Genomic DNA, 25,304 nt, shown 5'->3' on the forward strand with positions numbered 1-25,304 from the left:
AAATAACCTCCAACCCCCTGGTCGGAAAAGAAAAACCGTATGGATTAGGTGACTATTTATCTCATGAGGATAATTACTTGTTTGACCTGAAGTCATTCATTCCTGAAACCATGAAGTTAAATTGTTGAGATGTTTTTAAAAGCCACAGCTTCTGGCTCTATTGCTTGGTTAAACCAAAGCTTGATCCAGATGACCAGAGCGTCTCAGATGCGTCTGAGCTTCGTTTCCCGAAGTCTTTAAAGCTTGAGAAGGCGCCTAGGGTATGGGAAGGGGAAAAGAAGCTTTCCATCAGATGCATATGTAAAAAGGCACTTAATGACTGAGCCACAGGTGGCTGGGTTGGCCGGGGAAGGAAAACTTAGTCTCCCTCATCTGTCCATTAACTCCTGCAGAGCAAAGATGACCACAAGCGTCAGGGCAAAAGTTAACTAACCCCAGCGGCCAAGGTGCAGTTTAATGACGTAATTGCGGCTTCCCCTAGTGGTGTGGCTGCAGTGCTGTCCCTAGGAACCTATTCAGTTCCCTTCCGGCCCTTTTCTGTACCTCATTGGCTCGTAATTATATCTGCTTTCTGGGGTCAGCCGACTTCTCTCCGCCGCCTCCTGTCCAAACGCACTGCCCCAGGATTGACACCGCCCTAAACGAAGCGTGACCAGGGGCGGGGGACGGTGCCCGCGCTGCGGGGGCCACGCTCGGCCTCAGGCCGTGGGTCCTGGCGGGGCTCTCCGGGGTGCGGGAGGCGGCCGAGAGATGACTCTTGCCCCAAATACCCCAGGAGCGGTTCTCCCGGATGGTGCAAAATTAGGCATGTGGCGTGCAGCAGTTACCGCCTGGCGGCCTCCGGGAGACCCAGGAGAGCCGCTAAAGTCAACGGACGCCGGGGCTGGGGACTTGCTGGCCCTCCTGAGAGTCGCCCTGGGCCCTTGGGAACAGGGAAATGAGCGCGCCAAGGCGGTGGCGGCCTCGCTGCTTTCAGTTTTCATTGAAGCTGCTGGTTACTGTTTAACATCCCCACCCACGTTTAAGTTTGTTTAGTAAATCGATCGGACTGTGAGAGGCTGCTGCCCTGTCGCCATTGAGCAAAGCTTATATTCTCCAGCATATGGTCTAAAGTCTTCGCTAGAGATCGGGAAAAACAAACAAACAAACAAACAACAAAATCCTTAAGCGTCCGCTTCCACATCACCCAGCCCCACCCCCAGCTACCACCTCCTCTTTCCGCCAACTTCCCAGGCTCGGAAAAGTCCTGCACAGGACACCGCAGCTGGGTGGGTGGGGGGACCCTGCTGCTGGGGGATGCGGCGGCCGCCGCGCAGCTGACTGCGACGCGGGAGCTCCGGCAGCGCCTCCGCAGGTAAGTTTCGGCGCCCACGCCCGGCGCGCAGGGCTGAGCCGGCGTCTCGCTCTCCTGGCCGGTACCGCGTTGGAGCAGGAGGGGCGCCCGCCGGGAGGGGCTGAACCTTAGGACCCCTAGGCCAGCCAGGGTTGAGAGCAGATACCTCGAGGTCTCTCACAGCCTGTGGTGGAGGGAGGAGGAAAAAAGAGGAGAGGCAGTGGAGGGCATGCGCAAACGTTCACCCAAGAAAAGTGAAATAAAAGTTGGATTTGTTTGGGAAAGAAGGCTTCAGTGTCTGCCGGCGGGTCACGTGGTTGCCAGGTCCCTGGGGGCTCTGGTGGAGCTTTTTTGTGGCCTGGGACAAGGCCAGGGCTTGTGGATATCTAAGGATCGTGGCGGTTTGTAGGGAGGTGCTTGGTCTTGGGGTATCACCTCAAGGCCTCTGCACCAGTCTCAGCTTATGTCAGTTCTTATAAGGACATTTGGGAGTGGACATAGGTGATGCTGGGGAGATTATGTGAAAAAAAATATAGTACCAATATATGTATTATATGTATAGTTTTATATATATATATATATATACATATATATATATATATAATGCATACAAATTTTTAATTCTATTTAAACCATTTTAGCTTCCTTTGGGATTAAATGCCCTTTGGAAGCTTGTTGAAACAATGTGCCAGTTAAAGCAATAATCATTCCATGTCTAACGGGAATAAGCCAGCACGTGATCAGACCTTTGAATTGAATATCATATGTGCTTAATACCTGATGAGCTGAGCTTCTAAGTCTTGCTCAAAACAGGCAAAGGACCCCTCTCCAACATGCAAGCAATCTGTAAGCTTTCACTTGATGGCAAGGGCTAGAGAGTACAGAATGCAAAAGCTCTAAACTTGATGCCATGTCCTGAAAACTAAAAAACTCCTTGATGGCAACATTCCATTTTCATTTTGTTACTTTCCCACCCTTTCCCATTTCTTTTGCATATAAGTTCTCTCTTAACAAGCATTTATTCATCACTAAAATATACTTCCTCTCCAGTTTTCACCATTTTTCCATAATAATCCTGCTGTCTCCACCCTCTCTTCATACCTCCGTTTTCATCTTCTGCACACATTGTCAGTCAAACCGCCTGATCTGTGTACTTTGTGTTTGAAGTCAGTGGCCAAGCAGGGTTGGACTTCTTTCTCCTACCATTTGGGGGAGGGTGTGGAGGAGAGGGAGGTGGCAGAGTGGTGGTAAACTACTCATTTTTCACTTTTCACTGTGGAGTGGAAATTGAGAGCCATTTCTCTTCTCTCCTCATTCCTCCTATACTCCACTTTAGGGCCTAGAAATACAGAATTTTTCTCAACATGCTTTATGAAGGTAGTACAACTCTTTTATTAGAGCGTGTCTGCTAAGACTCATGAGCATTTTATTCTGCAATTAGGATTATAAGCGTATGAGACAGTGCAAATTAACTTTGGGAATTAAGATGTTTTTAAATACCCCCATGCAAATAATTTTATTTTTGAGTGTCCTGTTTCTTTTGGAAATTCTTATTTCTTTTAATTCTAAAAGTAATACAGTTGACCCATGAACAAGGTTTTGAACAGAGTGGATCCACTTATTTGTAGATTTTATTTCAATAACTATATTAGAAAAATTTTTGGAGATTTGTATAAATCTGAAAAAAACATTTTCTTTCTCTAGCTCACTTTCTTGTAAGAATACAGCGTGTAATACATATAACATACAACATATGTGTTAATTGACTGTATGTGTTATTGATTAGGCTTTTGGCCAACAGTAGTTAAGTTTTTGGAGAGGAAAGTTATATGTGGATTTTCGACTGCTTAGAGGTTACCGCCCCTAACCCTGAGTTGTTCAAGGGTCAGCTATACTTCTTATAAAGAAATATGAAAATTATACTTTATAAAGTGAACTTTCTTTCCTATTCCACTCCATCTGTGTAACTACCATTTTTGGTTGGGTTTGTGTCCCTCCAGTCTCCATTTTGTATAACCACAGGAATTTTTCTTTCATTATTTCAAAAAATTGGATAAATGGTTCATTGCTTCATTTGTTCAATTGGGTCATATAATTTCCAGTGTTCTGAAATTTATTTTTCATTTAATATTTTTCAAATATGTTTCTGTCAGTATATGAAAATGCTTTTTTTATGTGCCTGCCCAATGTAGCCACCCAGTATCCCCCAGAATATTCACTTGGATTTTCTAATTTTTACTATTGCAAAAAGTGATACAGTGAATATCTGTGTACATTATCTTTGCAATCATATTGCAGAAGATTTATTTTGAAAAGAGAATTGCTGGCTGCAAAGGGATGTTCATTTTAAATTCGGTAGATATTGCAAAGAGACTTCCTAAGTACCTGTGGTATGTTTACCATGCTCTTGCCAACACTGGAGAAGAATGATGTACTGAAAATGTTGCCAATTCGATTGTTGAAAAATTAATTTCTCATTGCTGGAGTTTCATATTTGTAAATTATGTAAACCAGTCCTGGAATATATGAGTTGGGGAGTTTGAGACTTTTGTTTTAAAAATATAATAAAGTGGAATGAGAATTTAAGTATTTCAGAATGACATCTTATTTTGAGCTTGTAAAAGATTCCACTGCATTAGTTACTATCTACCCACTAACCGAATGTCTGGAGGTGCTGGTACATGATAGGGGAGAATTTCTATGCTACCAACATGTGACTATGGTGTACTTAGTCATTGCTGTGGTGATTTTTTTGCTCTTGACTTTCATGTTTGCCACCTTCATAAAAGAGAATTCATATTCCTGGGAAAAGCACAGTTTTAAGTGAAGTAGGTAGCTTTGGATTCTTAAGAAGCTATAGATGTAAACAAAATAACTTGATGTACAATGAAAAATCCTTGTAGAATCACTTCTCTCCACTCTCCCCATAGGAACTTTCACCTATTGACATATATTGGCTCATACACAGGTATAAGGAATGCTTCTAATATGGTTGTTCTTACAACTGGAGAAGCTGTTTAGGAATATTAATTATGTATACATATATATGTATATACAGACCTTTTTTTTCTTTCAAATTCTTTGAACAAATCTATTTATTTCCTATTAATATTCTCCCCATTTTCTGATAGGAAAAATAAAGCAGAGAGAAATTTTAAAACTTGACTAAAGTCACACATCTACACAGGATAAAACAGAATTCAAATCTAGGCCCTGTGGCTTTAGGGCATGAGAGAAAACATCACTGCTCCACAGGGGCATCAGGTTGTTCACTTCATAGGGGTGGCCAACTGAGGGGCAAGTGAGGACTGAAACCTTTACCATGTCCCACCAGCCAAGCCATGGCCCTTTGCTCTTGTCTGGGTCTTCCTGGGGGAAGGTAGTTTTCTAGGTCACAGAATGTCCGCAAGGGCTCATAGCAGTCCTGCTTCTCATAAATCAGGAGCTGCATATATACATATTTGGAATATATATGTGTTCTTATATGCTTATGTAAGTATCTTTGTAATTCGATAGTATCTTGCCCATTCATTATATGTACACCTGAAAGAACAGATGTGCCTTATTGCCTATACTTCCTACCTTGTATTTAATGCATGATGACAGTCTGCTCTCTACATGGGAGAATTAGCTCATATTTATAGCCTTTGTTGTTGTGTTGCCCTGAGAACTTTTAGTTTTATCAGAATGGTTTTCTGGAAAATGTATGAGGAGTTCATTTTTTTCTCTTTTCATGGTTCTTTGAACATCTGGGGGGACATGAAATTCTTTGAGAATGGCCAGCTCATGGTTATAAAGCCAAGAGAGGATTGCTTTGTTACCACATAGGGAGTTTTATATCCCTGCCCAGCTATTTACAAAAGGGGTACACAGGTGGGAAACTCGGGTAAGTTAACCTATTTGAGGCCCAATTTTGAAGTATATGTGATTATAATACCTATCTCGTATCATCGGTGTGATGATTATATATGTTAATACAGGAAAGCATTCAGAACAGGGCCTGGCATATATTGAGTACTCGATATGAATTCTATATTGTTATTGTGATAAAATGAGGTACTGCATCTAAAACACTACTTCATGTATATTAAGTTCTTAATAAGTTCTTAATATATGATAGCAAAAAGTCCAGGCAGTGTGTCTCCATCTCATTTTAAAATGTTGGCCAATAACATCATCTGGGCCTGGTAATTTACTATTTTTTAATATTTTAAATCTTTGGGTATTGTTACTCTAGACTTGCATACTGTGTTGTACTTAATCTTGTGCTTTTGGCTTACTGAAAATTGTGGACTCTGTCCAACTAATTTTTTTTTTGCATTTACCTGTTTCAGATGTCATGGCTGTATGTTGCAAATAAAGTTGTATATGCTAATTTAGAAGGATTTAAGTTATACCCACTGCAGTTAGGTGCCTGGATTACAAATATAAATAAAGCCGTGTCCCCAACCCTCAAACACAAATAATCTACTTGGAAGACAAACATATATAACCACCTATAACATTATAACATAATGCCTTAACTGTTGCATTAGTATAATAGATACCATGGAAAATAGAAGCACAGAAGATATATTTAGGCTGAGTAGCCTGGAAAGATTTCATGGAGGAATTAATGATTTTCCTGATTAGAACTTGTTGAGTACAGAAGAATAGGAAAGATGTTTGAGGCAGAGGAGACTGCATTGGGAGTATGCAGAATGCAGGAGATGAAACAGGGCGCGACCACTGGGCCAGATCCTGACAATCATGAATGTGGGTTATGATGATTTGAGCTATGTTCTCTAGGCAACTAGAAGCTATCAAAATTCTGTAAGTAGATTGGGTTATGAAAGTTCTCTCTTTTTTTCTTAAAATTGGCAGCATTTTGAGAATAGATTTAACAGGGAGAGACAAGAGCCAGGGGAACAGTAGGAAGCTTTCACAACAGTCCAATGGAAGACGTGAAGAGAATAGGGTAGAATCTAGAGATGCTTTGAAGGTCCTTAAACAGAATTTAAGAACTATAGAATATGGAAGATGGGGGGTGTGAGGGGTTGAAACTGACCTCAAATCCATATTCTTTAGGTTTGTATAAGAAGCTTTGATTTGATCCTGTCATCATGGATTTACAGTTTGTCTATTTTTATATTTCTACAAGTTGTTTATGTTTTAAAACTTGGTTTGTATGGCAAAACTAGAACTTATTTGGTCCTTTGGGCCAGGTTGTTAGGAGCTTAGGGAGAGTATTGTTTTCCTATTTTGGACTAATTTCAGCAAAGTAATTTTATTTCTAGCCTAAATTTTTGTAAAACCAACTGTTCTTTCTTCCTCATCTTACTAGCTTCTTTCAGTTCCCAGAGAGCAGTTAACGTGATGCAGAGAAAACAAATTTGACGATTGTCTTTTTCCTCCATTTAAAACAATTTGTTAACCTCTTAATGCCCTTAATATGCAGTCCAAATGTCTTTATATTACTAGGCCCCAAGTGACATGGTCCATGATTTCCACTTCAAGCTTTGTCTCTTTTTGAGGTCCTTTACTTCATTTCAGTCTTCAGCTGGAATAAATCTCTTAGTTACTCAAATGCACTGCACTCTGTGCCTTCAAAAGTGCTGCTTCTTAGTTTGATGTGCTCCCACTGTTCATTTTTTATTGTTTCCTTTGCCGTGTCCAGGAAGAAGTTGCTCATGCTTATGTTCAAGTGATTTTTGCCTACGTCTTCTCCTAAGAGTTTTATGGTTTCATGTCTTATATTTAGGTCTTTAATCCATTTTGGGGTTACTTTTGTGTATGGAGTTAGGCAGTGATGCAGTTTCATTCTCTTTAATATAGCTGCCCAGTTTTCCCAGCACCAGTTATTGAACAGACTGTTTTTCCCCATTGTATATTCATGGCTACTTTATTATATACTAATTGACTAAATATGTGTGAATTTATATCTGGGTTTTCTATTCTCTTCCATTGATCTATGGGTCTGTTTTTGTGTCAGTAGCATATTGTTTTGAATTCTGTAGCTTTGTAGTGCAGCTTGAAGTCAGGGAGTATAATTAGCCCAGCTTTATTCTTTCTCAGGATTACTTTGGCTATTCGGGGTCTTTTGTGTTTCATATGGATTTTTGGATTATTTCCTATCATTCATTGAAAAATGCTGTTGGTATTTTGATAGGGATTGCATTGACTCTATAAATTGCTTTTGGCAGGATGGCCATTTTGACAATATTAATTATTCCCTTCCATGAGCATGAAATATATTTCTGTTTATTTGTGTTTTCTTTAATTTCTCTCATCAGTTTCTTAGAGTTTTCAGACTACAGGTCTTTTACCTCCTTGGTTAGGTTTATCCCTCAATGTATTTTATTCTTTGATGCAATTGAAAATGGAGTTGTTTTCCTGATGTCTCTTTCTGCTAGTTCATTGTTAGTATTAGGTACACAACAGATTTCTGTGTATTAATTTTGTATCCTGCAACTTTGCTGAGTCCAGTCTGATAACTTATAATAGCTTTTTGGTGGAGTCTTTAGAGTTTTCTATGTATAGTATCATGTCATCTGTAAATAGTGACAGTTTTCCTTTTTCCTTACCAGTTTGGATGGCTTTTATTTCTTTTATCTTGTCTGATTGCCATGGCTAGGACTTCTAATACTATGTTGAATATAAATGGTGAGAGTGGACATCCTTGTCTTGTTCCTGATCTTATAGGAAATGTTTTCAGCTTTTTGCCATTGAGTATGATGTTAGCTCTTGGTTTGTCATACAGGGCCTTTATTATGTTAACATATGTTCCTTCTATATGCATTTTGTTGAGAATTTTTATCATAAATGTATAGTTTGTCAAATGCTTTTTCAGCATCTTTTGAAATGATCATATGGTTTTTATCCTTCCTTTTATTAATGTGGTGTTTGACATTGATTTATTTATGAATACTGTATTACTGTAGCATCCCTGGAATAGATCCCACTTGATTGTAACAGATGATCCTTTTGATGTATTTTTGAATTCTGTTTGCTAAAATGTTGTTGAGGATCATTACATTTATGTTCATCAGGGATACTGGTCTATAATTTTCTTTTTTGTGATATCTTTGTCTGGTTTTGGTATTAGAGTGATACTGGCCTCATAGAATGAGTTTGGAATTTTCCCTCCTCTTCTGCTTCTAAGAAAGATGGATTTTAATGCTTCTTTAAATGTTTCTTAGAATTCAGCTGTGAAGCTGTCTGGTTCTGTGGACTTTTGTTTTTTAGGAGCTTCTTGTTACCACTTCAGTTTCATTGCTGGTAATTTGTTCTGGTTTCCTGCTTCCTCCTGGGTCAGTTTTGGAAAGTTGTACTTTTCTCAGAATTTGTCCATTCCTTCTAGGTTGTCTAATTTATTGGCATATAATTTTTCATAGAATTCTCTAGTATTTCTGTGATGTCAGTTGTAACCATTTCTTTTTGTTAATTTGTGCCCTCTTTCTTTTTTTCTTGATAAGTCTGGCTTGGGGTTTGTCTTTTTGTTTATAGAACAAGCTTTTGGTTTCACTGATTTTTTTCTATTTTTTTTGTTCTTTATTTATTTCTGCTCTAATCTTCATTATGTCCCTCCTTCTACCAACTTTGGGTTTCATTTGTTCTTCTTTTAATCGTTTCTTTAGTTGTGAGTTTAGACTGTTTATTTGGCATTGTTGTTTCTTGAGGTAGGCCTGTATTGCAATTTACTTCTCCTTGGAGCTGCTTTTGCAGTGTTCCACAAATTTTGAACTGTTATATTTTTGTTTTCATTTGTCTCCATGCATTTCTTGATTTCTACTTTGATTTTTTCATTGATCCATGGATTATTTTAAAGTGTGTTGTTTTGCTTCCATATGTTTGTAGGTCTTTTTGTTTTCTTCATGTAGCTTATTTCTAGTTTCCTACCATTGTGGTCTGAAAAGTTGCTTGATGAAATTTCAGTCTTATTGAATTTATTGAGGCCTTTTTGTGGTCTAGTATATGACTGATGCTGGAGAATGTTCCATGTGCACTTGAGAAAAATGTGTATCCTGTTGCTTTTGGGTGGCATGTTCTGTAGATATCTGTTAAGTCCATCTGATCTAATGTGTTGTTCAGTGCCTCCGTTTCCTTACTGATTTTCTCCTGCTTTTTTCTTCCTATTATTTGCATCAGACATATTTTCCATTCCTTCACTTTCAGTCTGTGTGTGTCTGTAGGTCTAAAATGAGTCTCTTGTAGGCAGCATGTGGATGGGTCTTGTTTCTTTACCCATTTGGCCACTGTGTCTTTTGATTGGTGCACTCAGTCCACTTACATTTAAAGTAGTTATTGATAGGTTTGTACTTACTGCCATCTTATTAATTGTTTTCTGATTGTTTTTGTAGTTTCTCTTTGTTCCTTTCCTCCTCTTTTATACTCTTTTTATTTGATGGTTTTCTTTAGTGTTGTGATTGAATTTCTCTTTTTAAATTTTTTGTGTTATCTATTATAGACTTCATGTTTGTAGTTACCATGAGGGTCATGGATAATTTTCTAAATATATAACAGTCTATATAAGTTGATGTACTTATATAGTACTTTTTTTCTTCTTCTTCCTCCTTCACATTTTAATTATTAGATGTTATATCTGCGCTTTTTGTGTATCCCTTGACTGATTTTGTGTACGGTTGGTTTGAATTTTTTTTTTTTAATTTCATACTTGTTTGGTAAGTAATTGGTCTACTACATTTATTGTCAGTTTATTTTCATTGGTGAAAAATATGTAGGCTTAAGAACATTTCCACCTAAAGAAGTCCCTTTAACATATCCTGTAATGCCGGTTTAGTGGTGGTGAAGTCTTTTAATTTTCATCTGTCTGGGAAACTTTTAGTATCTCCTTCAATTCTGAATGATTACCTTGTTGGGTAGAGGATTATTGGTTGAAAGTTCTTTTTTCAATACATTAAATATTTTGTGCTACTCCCTTCTGGCCTGTAAAGTTTATGCAAGAAGTCTGCTGATAGTCTGGTGGGGTTTCCCTTATAAGTAACTTTTTGCCACTCTCTAGCTGCTTTCAGTATTTTCTCTTTATCCTTAATCTTCATCATTTTAATTATTATATGCCTTGGTGTTGTCTTCCTAGAGTTCCTTCTGTTAGGGGCTCTCTGTATTTCCAGGACCTGAGAGTCTTATTTCCTTCCCCAGATGGGGAAGTTTTCAGTATTTATATCTTCAAAGAGACTTTCTGTCTTCTCCTTCTGATACCCCTATTATGCAAATATTGTTTCATTTGGAGTTGTCACACAGCTCTTTTAGCATCCCTTCATTTCTAAAGATTCCTTTTTCTCTCTGTTACTCATCTTTGTTGTTTTCCTGTTCTCTAATTTCTATCTCATTGATTACCTCCTCTACTTGCAGCAGTCTATTATTCATTTCCTCCATTGTATTTTTCATTTGTTACTGTATTTTTGAGCTTGTAGGGGTTCATTTTTAACTCTTCTATCTCTTTGTTCAAGTCCTCCCTGAGATCGTCAATACTTATATGCATATCAGTAAGCATATTTATGACTGTTACTTTGAAATCTCAATCAAGAAGATTGATGATCTCCATTCCATTTACCCTACCCCTCTTTCTGCTGCCTTACCCTGTTCACTTGTTTGTGACATAGTCCCCTGCCTCTTCATATTGTCTGGGTTTCCATGTTTCTTCCTTTGTGTTAGATAAATCCACCAGTCTTCCTGGTGTAGAGTAACAGCTTTATGAAGAAGGCCTTGTGTGGTACCCAAAAGCTCAAGACTCTTTGCTCATCTGTGCCTGGTTCTTTGCAGTAGAGTTGCAGTTGCTGTTGATGGGCAATTTACAAGGCTGCCTTTCTGCCTGTCTGCTGGAAGTAGTTGATCTCTGTCAGCAGAGACCCTTTGTGAGTTGTGCAGAAGCCCTTCTCTAGGATCCTTGTGGAGGGGCCCCCTGGCCTGCCTGGCAGTGATGGAGGTGCTACTGGACCTGAAGGTGGGCAGAGCAGGTGTACAGAGGAGCGATGTGGAGGGCTGGGCCTTCAGCTAGGGTGAAGGAGTGTTTGGAGCAGGGTCTTTCAGGTGCCTCCATAGTTGGGCTGAGAGAGGACCAAGAAAGCTGGGAATGCTTCCCTCTGCCTGCTAGGCAGTCAGATTTGACTGCTGCTGGCCTGAGCAGGCCAGGTGGTGGGTGGGTCCACAGGGAAATACCATGGGGCTGAGCTGCTAGTGAGGGGATGGAGCATTTGGGGGCTGGCTCCTACAGGTACCCAACCAGTTGGGCTGAGGGAGGTCTGTGGAAGCATCATCTATCTGCCCTTTCTCCTGTGAAAAGGTGCCCCACGCCTCTGGCACCTTTCCCACTGCTAGTAAATCTTTCAAACTGTCACCTCTGTGTTGGGTCTCAGCAGGACCTACAGAGCATGCCTGTCCTCCACATGAGGCAGGAGTCCCAGCCTCCCCAAGTGCTCCATCTCTCCTTGGTGTCTGGCCCCATTAATCAACAATGCCCAATGCAATGTGCACTCATGTTCCCAGAGAAGATTTCCACGTCCAGGTGTGCAGAGTTCCTGAGCACTTACACTCTCCCAGCTCCTCTTCCTCCTGCTTGTGGGCTGGGATTGGGGAAGGGAAGGGCCTGGGTCCCAGTCGATCATGACTCTTCCATTTTACCTTTACCTGAGTGCTCTTCTCTTCTTCACCAGGTGTAGACTGTCTGTTCTGTAGTCTTCAGATAATTTCAGGATAAGTTTCATTTGCTGTAGTTGTTTCCTTTGTGTGTATGTGGGAGGAGGTTTCCACCTTGCCTTTCTATTCTGCCATCTTTTTCACACTTTCATCTCAAGAACCTAATTTTCAAGCCCTATGTTCTACATTTAGAGATTAAGCAATGACTAGAAAGAATTCTCTTAAGGTTTTCCTATCAGGTTGGGGATATGAATAAAATAATTATTATTCACTGTGATTAGTGCACATGTTGAGTAGTCGGGAAGGATTATGGAAACCTAGCAGAATGCCCACTAACTTTTCCTGGAGTAAGTTCTATAAGAGATGACAGATTAATTCTTTATTTTTAACTTCAAGTGGGACATAATTTATTGATACTGAGATATAATTACATCGAGGTAATTATGTTGAGATAATTTATACTAATAAAATCCATCCTTTCTTCCCTTTTATTTTTACTTTTTTTATTAAAGTGTCATTGACATACCATAATATATTAGCATACATTATGAAATGCTCACCACAGTAATTGTGGTTACCATCTGTCACCAAAGTTATTACAATATGATTGATTATATTCCCAATGCTGTACTTGTCATCCCCATGAATTATTTATTTTATAATTATAAGCTTGTCCTTCATTAACCCCTTCACCTAAAATCTATGCTTTTTAAGTATATACCTCAGAGGGTCTGGATAAATGTATGCAGTTATGTAACCACTAGCACAATAACAATATGGGGTATTTCTGTACCCCTTCCTCCTCAAATTCCTTTAAGCCCTTTAGCAGTCGGTGCTCTCCATCTCTTCTCAGGCAACCACTTATGTGATTTATGTTCCTAGTGTTGTCTTTTACGAAATAATATATAAGTATAAGCATATAATATGTAGCCTTTTGTATCTTGCTTTTCTTCATTTAGCATAATAATTTTGAGATTCAGCCATCTTGTTGTATGTATCAGTAGCATATTTCTTTTTTAAAAACAGATTTATGAAGTACAATTGAGATATAATAAACTATACCTAATAAGGTACACAATTTAAAAAGTTTTGATAAATGTCTATCATTGTGACACAATCACCACAATAAATATAGTAAATAAAACCAATGCCCCTAAAGGTTTCTTCAAACTCCTTCCTCCTTCTTCTTGAGACAACTGCTAATCTACTTTCTGACTCTGCAAATTAGTTTGCATTTTCTAGAATTTTATATTCAAGGGGACATACAATATTCTTTGGCTTTTTCACTCAGCATAATTATTTTGAGATTCATTCAATTTTGTTGCATTTATCTTTTTTTATATGGATAGCTTGATGCTCTATAGACTGGTCACAATTTGTTTACTCTTTGACCTATTTGTAATCATTTGAATTATTTCCAGTTTTTGGCTTTTACTAATAAAGCTTCTGTTAACATTCTTGTACAGTCTTTGTGTGGACATATGCTCTCATTTGTTTTATATACTTACTTAAGAGTGTAATGGCTAGATCATATGGGAGAAACTGTCACACTGGTTCCCAGTGTAATTGTGCCATTTTATGTTCCCACAAATCAAGTTTGAGACTTCACATCCTTACCAACACTTGGTATGGCCAGCCTTTTAATTTTAGACATTCTAAAAGGTATGTGCTGAGTTCTTGTTGTTTTAATTTGCATTTCCCTAATGACTAAGGAGCTTGAGCATCTTTTCATGAGCTATGTACCATGCATTTATTTTCTTTGGCAAAGTTTTGTTCAAAACCCATGCATCTCTCCCAACCCATTTTTGAGTTGTCTACTTATTATTGAGTTGTAAGACTTCTACATATACTATAGATGTAAGTCCTTAATCAGATCCTTTTCTCTCTCCCCATATGAATTTATTCTTGTACAAGGGGTTAGATTTGACCAAGAGTAGAAGAAAGTAAAGCATATTTCATTCATGAATAAGAATAGCATGTGCAAATGTAAAAAATAAAGTTGGTTTATGAGGCCCTGGTATGTGGTAAAATAGGAAAAGATGGTGGAAAGTTAGTTTACAAAAATAGGAAAAAACCTGAAACTAGACCTTTTTGTGTTATGCTGTGGAATTTAGATTATTTTTTTGTGAACACTAATGCTAATAAATATCAGCATAATATTTATCAGTATATTTATAAATATCAATATAATAATAACACTGATACTAATAATTGAGCTTTATCACTTACAGAGTTCTCTCATATGCACAATTTATAGTGTTTTGCTGTCTATCATTTTATTTAAGTTCTGTGACAACCACACAAAGTATGGAGGTATGTGTAGTCATTAAGTATAGATTTTTTACTTTTCAGCCAGTATCTTTTTAACTAGTGTGTGTGCACATACATGTGTGTGTGTGCATGTGTGTGTGTGTGTAAGTGGAATGTATAAGAAAAGAGACAGCAGGACACTTTGCTGGTAGGCAGGGGACAGTGTCCTGCTGAGCTCTGGCAGATGGTACAGTCGACCCTAATAAACGTTGGGGAGTATAGTTGTACTTTGAAAATGACAATTCACAATTGACATAGAATACTTTCCCAAAATCCAAATTCTCAGAGGATTTTCTAGATTGTGTGAATTTTCTTATAGTTGTCTTTTACTTATAAACTGACTCCACATGAATAAAATTATATACACTTGTCAGTTAATTTGCTATGGGGGAAAAAAACATAGTATGACCAAGTTCTTTGTTTTTTAATATTTTTAATTTTAATTTAATTTAATTTTAGTTTAATTTTTTTAGTTTCTCATGGGAAGTTCAAAGGTAGGAAGCTTTCAAACATAATCTTTTGGTTCACTATATTCTGTTTTCATTGCCCTGTTCAGGGCCCTGACTTCTTTCCCTGTACCATTGATATGCACCATTTTCAGAAATTACATGCTGAGCAGGCTCATGGTTTAAGAGTTCTTCCTTCCGTTCTACCACTTGGAAATTTTGAAATTTCTCATTTGCTCCTTTTTCAAAAAGTTCATCCATTTTTAACTCCTGTGGGTTCCTTTAGTGGTTAAGAAATAAGGGGATTGTAATCCAGAGTAATTGAAATACTCATACTTTCAAATAAGGGGTTTATTCATATTAAAATACCCCCTTAACAAGAATGCAAAAATGCATTAATAATGAATTATGCTCAATGTGTCCAAACACATTACTATATTTTATTTGTATATCTTTTTGTAATCATGTCAGAATCACTTGAATTCCTCAAGTGTCATGTAGTGTATCTGCAGATTTGGCATGGGATCTGCCTTTATCTCAAAAAGACTAACCTGGAATACCATAGCATCTGTTGAAACATATTTGCAAATTCATACCCTTCAAGTCTGTATTACTTAGTGTGGGGCAGTGGAAAGAACATGCAGGTTGTGGAGTCAAAAAGACTTGATTCAAACCTGTAGGGGTTTGGTCATGTTAGCCAACTAAGCAGAATCCTTCCTTGCTCATGGGCACAGTGGGTTTTGAGATTTTAAGATGACATTTGAAGTATTTAACATAGTATCTGGCACAAGGCAAATGCACTTAATAAATATTGAACTTGCTCACTATCTTGAGTCCTCTTTGCATTAAGTTAATATTTTTTTTTTGAGAGGGCATCTCTCATATTTATTGATCAAATGGTTGTTAACAACAATAAAATTCTGTATAGGGGAGTCAATGCTCAATGCACAATCATTAATCCACCCCAAACCTAATTCTCATCAGTCTCCAATCTTCTGAAGCATAACGAACAAGTTTTTACATGGTGAACAAATTCTTACATAGTGAATAAGTTCTTACATGGTGAACAGTACAAGGGCAGTCATCACAGAAACTTTCGGTTTTGATCACCCATTATGAACTATAAACAATCAGGTCAAATATGAATATTCGTTTGATTTTTATACTTGATTTATACGTGGATCCCACATTTCTCCCTTATTATCATTATTATTATTATTCTTATTTTTAATAAAATGCTGAAGTGGTAGGTAGATGCAAGACAAAGGTAGAAGAGATAGTTTAGTGTTGTAAGAGAGCAAATGTAGATGATCAGTTGTGTGCCTGTAGACTATGTGTTAATCCAAGCTAGACAAGGGCAATAAAACATCCACGGATGCAGAAGATTTCTCTCAAAACAGGGGGGGTGAGGTTCTAAGCCTCACCTCTGTTGATCCCCAATTTCTCACCAGATGGCCACCCTGCAAATGTTCCTTTCTTAGGTAGTTCCTCCCTTGAGGAATCTTACCCATCTCTGGCTAACCAGTCATCTTCTGGGGCTGTACAGGGAGATGTAAAGTTGGTAAGTGAGAGAGAGGCAATATTGTTTGAAAAGGTTAGCTTTTTACTTCTTTGCAGATTTATGCCCTGTGGCTTCTATGCCCAGCATTTGTCTTGAGGTATCTTTACCACTTGGAGAAATTATGATACTCAGTAATTTTGATATGAGGCACGAATTCTATTTAAGGGTTGTTATTAGGAAGGAAGAAGAAAAGCTATAGAGGTAGCAGACAGAAGAAAACATGGGAGGATTGATTATTTCTTTGACATATCTTCTTGTAGAGTAACTTAAGCATGTATAGGTTTTAAACTACTAATTAAATTGTGCACACACATGAACATAATAGGAATACAGTTACATAACCAAAGCAGATCTATAATTACCAGCCATCTCCAGTGAAGCCAAGAAAACCAGTTAGGCACCCTAGGCATTTGTGAAAATTTGTCTATGATATGATGGATATTGTCCAACTGTACTTGAACAGTCTGAGAGAAATCAGACAAATTAAAACAACCCATTCCTGGGAACTGTTCACATCCCATATGTTCTTTTAACAGTAGACAGTCTATAGTTGTAAGATTTTGGAGCGCTACAGCTTGCACTTCTCCTAATTCTTGGTTGAGTTCCAACAGTATAAATCCAGTCAAATTTGTTGGTTTACTGAAAGCACAGGCCAGCTTAGATATCTCCTTCTTCATTCCAATGGCAAGTCCAGGAACTGGTGGGATGGATGCAGCTACAAGTGCAGCAACACCTGAATCTTTGCTGAGAATTTTTGATGATCATCTTCTGGTATGACTCTTCCAGAGAGTGCTGATGTTGGAAGTTCTTCTTCATATCGTATCTTAGTTCATTTTCTGGGTAGCCAAATTAGGCTTTGATCCTCTGTATAAACACAAACAGACCCTTTGCCCACACTTTGATATGCCCTTTATACCATTGTGTAGAACTCATTGGAGGTCACCACACAGGAATTGCTTTTTTTTTTTTTTAAGAGAAAGGAATATTATCAGAAAAGTGTATCTCCATAGCCGATAATCTGACATCCTTTAAGTAATCAAAATTAAGGATATTTAAAGCATGCATTAATTGTTGATTTACAGTTAATTTTATCCTATCAGGGAGTAATCCCCCTTTTCTTTCTTTCTTTTTTTTTTGTTATCTTTAATCTACACTTACATGAGGAATATTATGTTTACTAGGCTCTCCCCTATACCAGGTCCCCCCTATAAACCCCTTTACAGTCACTGTCCTTCAGCATAGCAAAATGTTGTAGAATCACTACTTGTCTTCTCTGTGTTGTACAGTCCTCCACTTTCTCCCACCCCTCCCCATTATGCATGCTAATCTTAATACCCGCCTTCTACTTCTTCCCCCCCCTTATCCCTCCCTACCCACCCATCCTCCCCAGTCCCTTTCCCTTTGGTACCTGTTAGTCCATTCTTGGGTTCTGTGATTCCGCTGCTGTTTTGTTCCTTCAGTTTTTCCTTTGTTCTTATACTCCACAGATGAGTGAAATCATTTGGTATTTCTCTTTCTCCACTTGGCTTATTTCACTGAGCATAATACCCTCCAGGTCCATCCATGTTGCTGCAAATGGTAGGATTTGCCCTCTTCTTATTGCTGAGTAGTATTCCATTGTGTATATGTACCACATCTTCTTTATCCATTCCTCTACCGATGGACATTTAGCTTGCTTCCAATTCTTGGCTATTGTAAATAGTGCTGCGATAAACATAGGGGTGCATCTGTCTTTCTTAAACTTGATTGCTGCGTTCTTGGGGTAAATTCTTAGGAGTGGAATTCCTGGGTCAAATGGTAAGTCTGTTTTGAGCATTTTGATGAACCTCCATACTGCTTTCCACAATGGTTGAACTAATTTACATTCCCACAGCAGTGTAGAAGGGTTCCCCTTTCTCCACAGCCTCACCAATATTTGTTGTTGTTTGTCCTTTGGATGGCAGCCATCCTTAGTGGTGTGAGGTGATACCTCATTGTAGTTTTAATTTGCATTTCTCTGATAATTAGTGATGTGGAGGATCTTTTCATGTGTATGTTGGCCATCTGTATTTCTTTTTTGGAGAACTGTCTGTCTGTTCAGTTCCTCTGCCCATTTTTTAATTGGATTATTTCATATTTGTTTGTTGAGGCATGTGAGCTCTTTATATATTTTGGACGTCAAGCCTTGCTTGGATCTGTCATTTACAAATATATTCTCCCATACTGTAAGGTTCCTTTTTGTTCCATTGATGGTGTCTTTTGCTGTACAGAAGCTTTTCAGCTTAATATAGTCCCACTTGTTCATTTTTGCTGTTGTTTTCCTTGCCCAGGGAGATATGTTCAAGAAGAGGTCACTCATGTTTATGTCTAAGAGGTTTTTGCCTGCGTTTTTTTCCAAGAGTTTAATGGTTTCATGACTTATATTCAGGTCTTTAAGCCATTTTGAGTTTACTTCTGTATATGCGGTTAGACAATGGTCCAGTTTCACTCTCCTACATGTAGCTGTCCAGTTTTGCGAGCACCATCTGTTGAAGAGACCGTCATTTCACCATTGTATGTCCATGGCTTCTTTATCAAATATTAATTGACCATATATGTCTGAGTTAATGTCTGGATTCTCTAGTCTGTTCCATTGGTCTGTGGCTCTGTTCTTGTGCCAGTACCAAATTGTCTTGATTACTATGGCTTTGTAGGGGAACTTGAAGTGGGGGAGTGAGATCCTCCCAACTTTGTACTTCTTTCTCAGGATTGCTTTGGCTATTCGAGGTCTTTGGTGTTTCCATATGAATTTTTGAATTATTTGTTCCAGTTCATTGAAGAATGTTGCTGGTAGTTTCATAGGGATTGCCTCAAATCTGTATATTGCTTTTGGCAGGATGGCCATTTTGACAATATTAATTCTTCCTAGCCAGGAGCATGGGATCAGTTTCCATTTGTTAGTGTCCCCTTTAATTTCTCTTAAGAGTGACTTGTAGTTTTCAGAGTATAGGTCATTCACTTCTTTGGTTAGATTTATTCCTAGGTATTTTATTCTTTTTGATGCAATTGTGAATGGAATTGTTTTCCTGATTTCTCTTTCTATTGGTTCATTGTTAGTGTATAAGAAAGCTACAGATTTCTGTGTGTTAATTTTGTATCCTGCAACTTTGCTGTATTCCCATAGCAGTTCTAGTTGTTTTGGGGTGGAGTCTTTAGGGTTTTTTATGTACAATATCATGTCATCTGCAAATAGTGACAGTTTAACTTCTTCTTTACCAATCTGGATTCCTTGTATTTCTTTGTTTTTTCTGATTGCTGTGGCTAGGACCTCCAGTACTATGTTAAATAGCAGTGGGGAGAGTGGGCATCCCTGTCTCGTTCCTCATCTCAGAGGAAAGGCTTTCAGCTTCTCGCTGTTCAGTATAATGTTGGCTGTGGGTTTATGATATATGGCCTTTATTATGTTGAGGTATTTGCCCTCTATTCCCATTTTGCTGAGAGTTTTTATCATGAATGGATGTTGAATTTTGTCAAATGCTTTTTCAGCATCTATGGAGATGATCATGTGATTTTTGTCTTTCTTTTTGTTGATGTGGTGGATGATGTTGATGAACTTTCGAATTTTGTAACATCCTTGCATCCCTGGGATGAATCCCACTTGGGCATTCGATACTTTTGATGTATTTTTGAATTCGGTTTGCTAATATTTTGTTGAGTATTTTTGCATCTGCATTCATCAGGGATATTGGTCTGTAGTTTTCTTTTTTGGTGGGGTCTTTGCCTGGTTTTGGTATTAGGGTGATGTTAGCTTCATAGAATGAGTTTGGGAGTATCCCCTCCTCTTCTATTTTTTGGAAAAATTTAAGGAGAATAGGTATTATGTCTTCCCTGTATGTCTGATAAAATTCCGAGGTGAATCCATCTGGCCTGGGGGTTTTGTTCTTTGGTAGTTTTTTTGATTACTGCTTCAATTTCGTTGCTGGTAATTGGTCTGTTTAGATTTTCTGTTTCTTTTCGGTCAGTCTTGGAAGGTTGTATTTTTCTAGGAAGTTGTCCATTTCTCCTAGGTTTCCCAGCTTGTTAGCATATAGGTTTTCAGAGTACTCTCTAATAATTCTTTGTATTTCTGTTGTGTCCGTCGTGATTTTTCCTTTCTCGTTTCTGATACTGTTGAGTTGTGTTGACTCTCTTTTCCTCTTAATAAGTCTGGCTAGAGGCTTATCTATTTTGTTGATTTTCTCGAAGAACCAGCTCTTGGTTTCATTGATTTTTGCTATTGTTCTATTCCTCTCAATTTTATTTATTTCTTCTCTGATCTTTATTATGTCCCTCCTTCTGCTGACCTTAGGGCTCATTTGTTCTTCTTTTTCCAATTTTGATAATTGTGATGTTACACTATTCATTTGGGATTGTTCTTGCTTCTTCAAGTGTGCCTGGATCGCTATATACTTTCCTCTGAAGACTGCTTTCACTGCGTTGCACAGAAGTTGGGGCTTTGTGTTATTGTTGTCATTTGTTTTTATATATTCCTTGATCTCTATTTCAATTTGTTCATTGACTATTTAGGAGCATGTTGTTAAGCCTCCATGTGTTTGTGAGCCTTTTTGTTTTCTTTGTAGAATTTATTTCTCGTTTTATACCTTTGTGGTCTGAAAAATTGGTTGGTAGAATTTCAATATTTTGGATTTTGCTGAGGCTCTTTTTGTGGGCTAGTATGTGGTCTATTCTGGAGAATGTTCCATGTGCACTTGAGAAGAATGTATATCCTGTTGCTTTTGGATGTAGAGTTCTATAGATGTCTATTAGGTCCATCTGCTCTGCTGTGTTGTTCAGTGCTTCCGTGTCCTTATTTATTTTCTGCCCGGTGGATCTATCCTTTGGGGTGAGTGGTGTGTTGAAGTCTCCTAAAATGAATGCATTGCAGTCTATGTCCCCCTTTAGTTCTGTTAGTATTTGTTTCACATATGTTGGTGCTCCTGTGTTGGGTGCATATATATTTAGAATGGTTATATCCTCTTGTTGGACTGAGCCCTTTATCATTATGTAGTGTCTTTATCTCTTGTTACTTGCTTTGTTTTGAAGTCTATTTTGTCTGGTATTAGTACTGCAAACTCTGTTTTCTTCTTGCTGTTGTTTGCCTGAAATATGTTTTTCCATCCCTTGACTTTTAGTCTGTACATGTTTTTGGGTTTGAGGTGAGTTTCTTGTAGGCAGCATATAGATGGGTCTTGCTTTTTTATCCATTCTATTACTCTGTGTCTTTTGATTGGTGCATTCACTCCATTTATATTTAGGGTGACTATTGAAAGACATGTACTTATTGCCATTGCAGGTTTTAAATTCGTGCTTACCAAAGGTTCAAGGTGAGCCTGTTTGGTATCTTACTGCCTAACTTAGCTCGCTTATTGAGCCGTTATATACACTGTCTGGAGATTCTTTTCTTCTCTCCCTTCTTATTTCTCCTCCTCCATTCTTCATATGTTGGGTGTTTTGTTCTGTGCTCTTTCTAGGAGTGCTTCCATCTAGAGAAGTCCCTGTAAGATGCCCTGTAGAGGTGGTTTGTGGGAAGCAAATTCCCTCAGCTTTTGCTTGTCTGGGAATTGTTTAATCCCACCATCATATTTAAATGATAGTCGTGCTGGATACAGTATCCTTGGTTCAAGGCCCTTCTGTTTCATTGCATTAAATATATCATGCTATTCTCTTCTAGCCTGTAGGGTTTCTGTCGAGAAGTCTGATGTTAGCCTGATGGGTTTTCCTTTATAGGTTACCTTTTTATCTCTAGCTGCCTTTAAAACTCTTTCCTTGTCCTTGATCTTTGCCATTTTAATTATTTTGTATCTTGGTGTTGTCCTCCTTGTATACTTTCTGTTGGGGGTTCTGTGTATTTCTGTGGTCTGTTCAATTATTTCCTCCCCCACTTTTGGGGAATTTTTCAGCAATTATTTCTTCCAAGATACTTTCCATCCCTTTTCCTCTCTCTTCTTCCTCTGGTACCCCTGTAATACAGATATTGTTCCTTTTGGATTGGTCACACAGTTCTCTTAATATTGTTTCATTCCTGGAGATCCTTTTATCTCTCTCTATGTCAGCTTCTATACATTCCTGTTCTCTGGTTTCAATTCCATCAATGGCCTCTTGCATCTTATCCATTCTGCTTATAAATCCTTCCAGAGTTTGTTTCATTTCTGTAGTCTCTTTTCTGGCATCTGTGATCTCCCTCCGGACTTCATCCCATTTCTCTTGCATATTTCTCTGCATCTCTGTCAGCATGTTTATGATTTTTATTTTGAATTCTTTGGCAGGAAGACTGGTTAGGTCTGTCTCCTTCTCTGGTGTCTCTGTGATCTTGGTTTGCCTGTAATTTTGTCTTTTCATGGTGATAGGAATAGTTTGCAGAGCTGGGACAAGTGATGGCTGGAAAAACTTCCCTTCTTGTTGGTTTGTGGCCTTCCTCTCCTGGGAGAACAGCGACCTCCAGTGGTTTGTGCTGGGTAGCTTCCCGCAGACAGGGCTTCTGCTTCCTGCTCTGATGCTATGGAGTTTATTTCCGCTGTTGCTGTGGGCGTAGCCTGGCTCGGGCTGCCACTCCAAACTGGTGAAGTCACGTTGGAGGGGGAGCAGCCAGGAGGCTATTTATCTCCATAAGGGGCCTGCCTCTTCCCTGTATCAAAGGGAATTAGAGTGCCCAGAGATCCTCAGATTCCCTACCTCTGGACTAAGTGTCCCGCCCTGCCCCTTTAAGACTTCCAAAAAGCACCCTCCAAAGCAAAACATCAACCACAAAAAAAAAAAAAAAAAAATGGCTGCTCATTTTTCTTTATTCTCCCGGGCCACCCTCGGGCACTGCTCTCCGGTCTTGCTGCCTTGTTTCCCTGGTATTGGGGTCCCTATCCCTTTAAGACTTCCAAAAAGTGCTCACCAAAACAAAACAACAACAACAACAAAAAAAAAATGGGCACTTGCTTTTCTTTTGTTCTCCAGTGCCGGCTTCCGATACCCGCTCCCCAGTCTTGCTGCCCTGTTTCCCTAGTATTGGGGTCCCTGTTCCTTTAAGACTTCCAAAAAGCACTCACCACCACTACAACAACAACAACAAAAAATGGCTGCTCGCTTTTCTTTTGTCCTCTGGCACTGGCCTCCGGTTCCCGTTCACCGTTCTTGATGCCCTGTTTCCCTAGTATCCAGTGCCCCGCGAATGCACTGTGTCTGTGCTCTGGTGCAGATGGCTGGGGCTGGGTGTTCAGCAGTCTTGGGCTCCTTCTCCTTCCAGCGCAGACCTCTGTCCTCCCGCTGGGAGCTGGGGAGAGGGGTGCTCAGGACCCGCCGGACCGGAGCTTGTATCTTACCCCCTTTGTGAGGTGCTGGGTTCTTGCAGGTGTGGATGTGGTCTGGATGTTGTCCTGTGTCCTCTGGTCTTTATTCTAGGAAAAGTTGTCTTTGTTATATTTTCATAGATATATGTGGTTTTGGGAGCTGATTTCCACTGCTCTACTCATGCCACCATCTTGGCTCCGCCTCTTAAGTTAATATTTTTATGTATTTATCTTTGTATGTTTTATGTGTCTATGCATATAAATGCATTTTACATGTATTTATACACACATACTCCATCTATTAGTAACATTACTATGACTAGTTAACATTTATTAAGCTTCTTCTGTGTGCTAGGCACTAAGTGCTTCACATAAATCATTTAATCCTTACACCAACATTATAAGGTATAAACTATTTTTATCTCCATTGTACATACAAGGGAACTGAGATGGAGAGATTAAACGTCCAGTTGAGACTGCATAACTAGTAAGTGTGTTAGATACAAATCAACTCCAAAGCTGTTTCCTCTTCTAATAATTTTAATACCTAAGGTGTTACCCAGTTAATCTCATGTCAATTTTCACAGTATCTTTTAAGCTAAAAATGAAATAAGGTAACTTTATTTTCCTCATTTGTTTGTGTCCCATCATTTATTTATATAAAGCATGTGAATGATTTCACTGGACTCATTTGAGCATATATCAGGTTAAAATAATGTATCTGATAATTCAGGTATAAACAGTATGGTAGATTAACTTTTGAGACAGGTTCAAATAGATTGCAAAACACGAATTGGAACTTTTAATTGAAGCTAATTTATTAAATCAAGAATAAAAACTATGATATTCACAGGTTGAATGAAATAAAACCTCATGTTTATGGTATGGATTTTAAGAATTTTTATCTAGTTTTGCACAATGAATTGAAGCATTTGAGTATTCAGTCAGTTATAAATGTGTGTACATTACTATCTTCTCTTCAGGAATCATGGGTAGGTATTAGTGGAAAAAGCTTCTTAATTAGTGTTTATTCAATAATGAAAACTTCTTGGGAAGCAAAGTTTTCAATTTATAAGGTCTGGAGTGTTTTAAAAGATGATTTTCCTTTCTTAGTCGACCAACTTCTTCTGGACAGAGAATCCTGCTACCTGAAATTATCCTCATTATGGATACATTAAACAGTAAATATAAGTATACTTATACCTAGCATATGTAGTATATATTAAACTACTTTCCATTAACCACATGGCTTATGATAGTTAATGGTCATATTTTTCTTCTATTTATGCATGGATTCCCAGAAGATTAAAACTTATATATCTTGCAAAAGTAAGTTATATAGCACAAGGCAAATGCACATATTGTTATCTAAGTAATTGTTATCTAAATAGAGAGTATTTTTGATGTATGTTCTCAAACTGCCTGAAACCCTTAAATTGAAATGGATAATAAACAATATTCATGTGTAACATGTAATTCTTATATTTAAGCCTAAAACAATGTTGAATGACACTGTGGTTTTCTACCTACAAAAGAGCTATTATTTCTTATGAGTCTAAAACCTGACATTTCATTTTGTGAAATTGAACTCATAACCTGTATGTTTGAAACAAGCACCTATAATAAAACTGTATTCTTTGTTAAAAACAGTTATACTTCAGTTAGGCAAGAATTTTTTTTTACAATTTTTTTATTAAGGTATTATTGATATACACTCTTATGAAGATTTCACATGAAAAACAATG

General features: G+C 38.2%; 1 protein-coding gene across 2 annotated transcripts in view; it reads left to right on the plus strand.

The window, feature by feature from the left end:
* Positions 1–490: 490 nt before the first annotated feature.
* Positions 491–25,304, plus strand: part of HNF4G (hepatocyte nuclear factor 4 gamma) — a 126,695-nt gene continuing 101,881 nt past the window's right edge. The window contains exon 1 of one of the 2 annotated variants that reach the window (XM_073229723.1): positions 491–1,354. The gene's annotated coding sequence lies outside the window, so the exon portion shown is untranslated. The remainder of the gene's footprint in view (positions 1,355–25,304) is intronic. The other variant, XM_073229722.1, reaches the window with a different exon arrangement.

Source organism: Manis javanica, chromosome 2, assembly GCF_040802235.1.
Source record: "Manis javanica isolate MJ-LG chromosome 2, MJ_LKY, whole genome shotgun sequence".
In the NCBI taxonomy this organism is placed as follows: domain Eukaryota; kingdom Metazoa; phylum Chordata; class Mammalia; order Pholidota; family Manidae; genus Manis; species Manis javanica.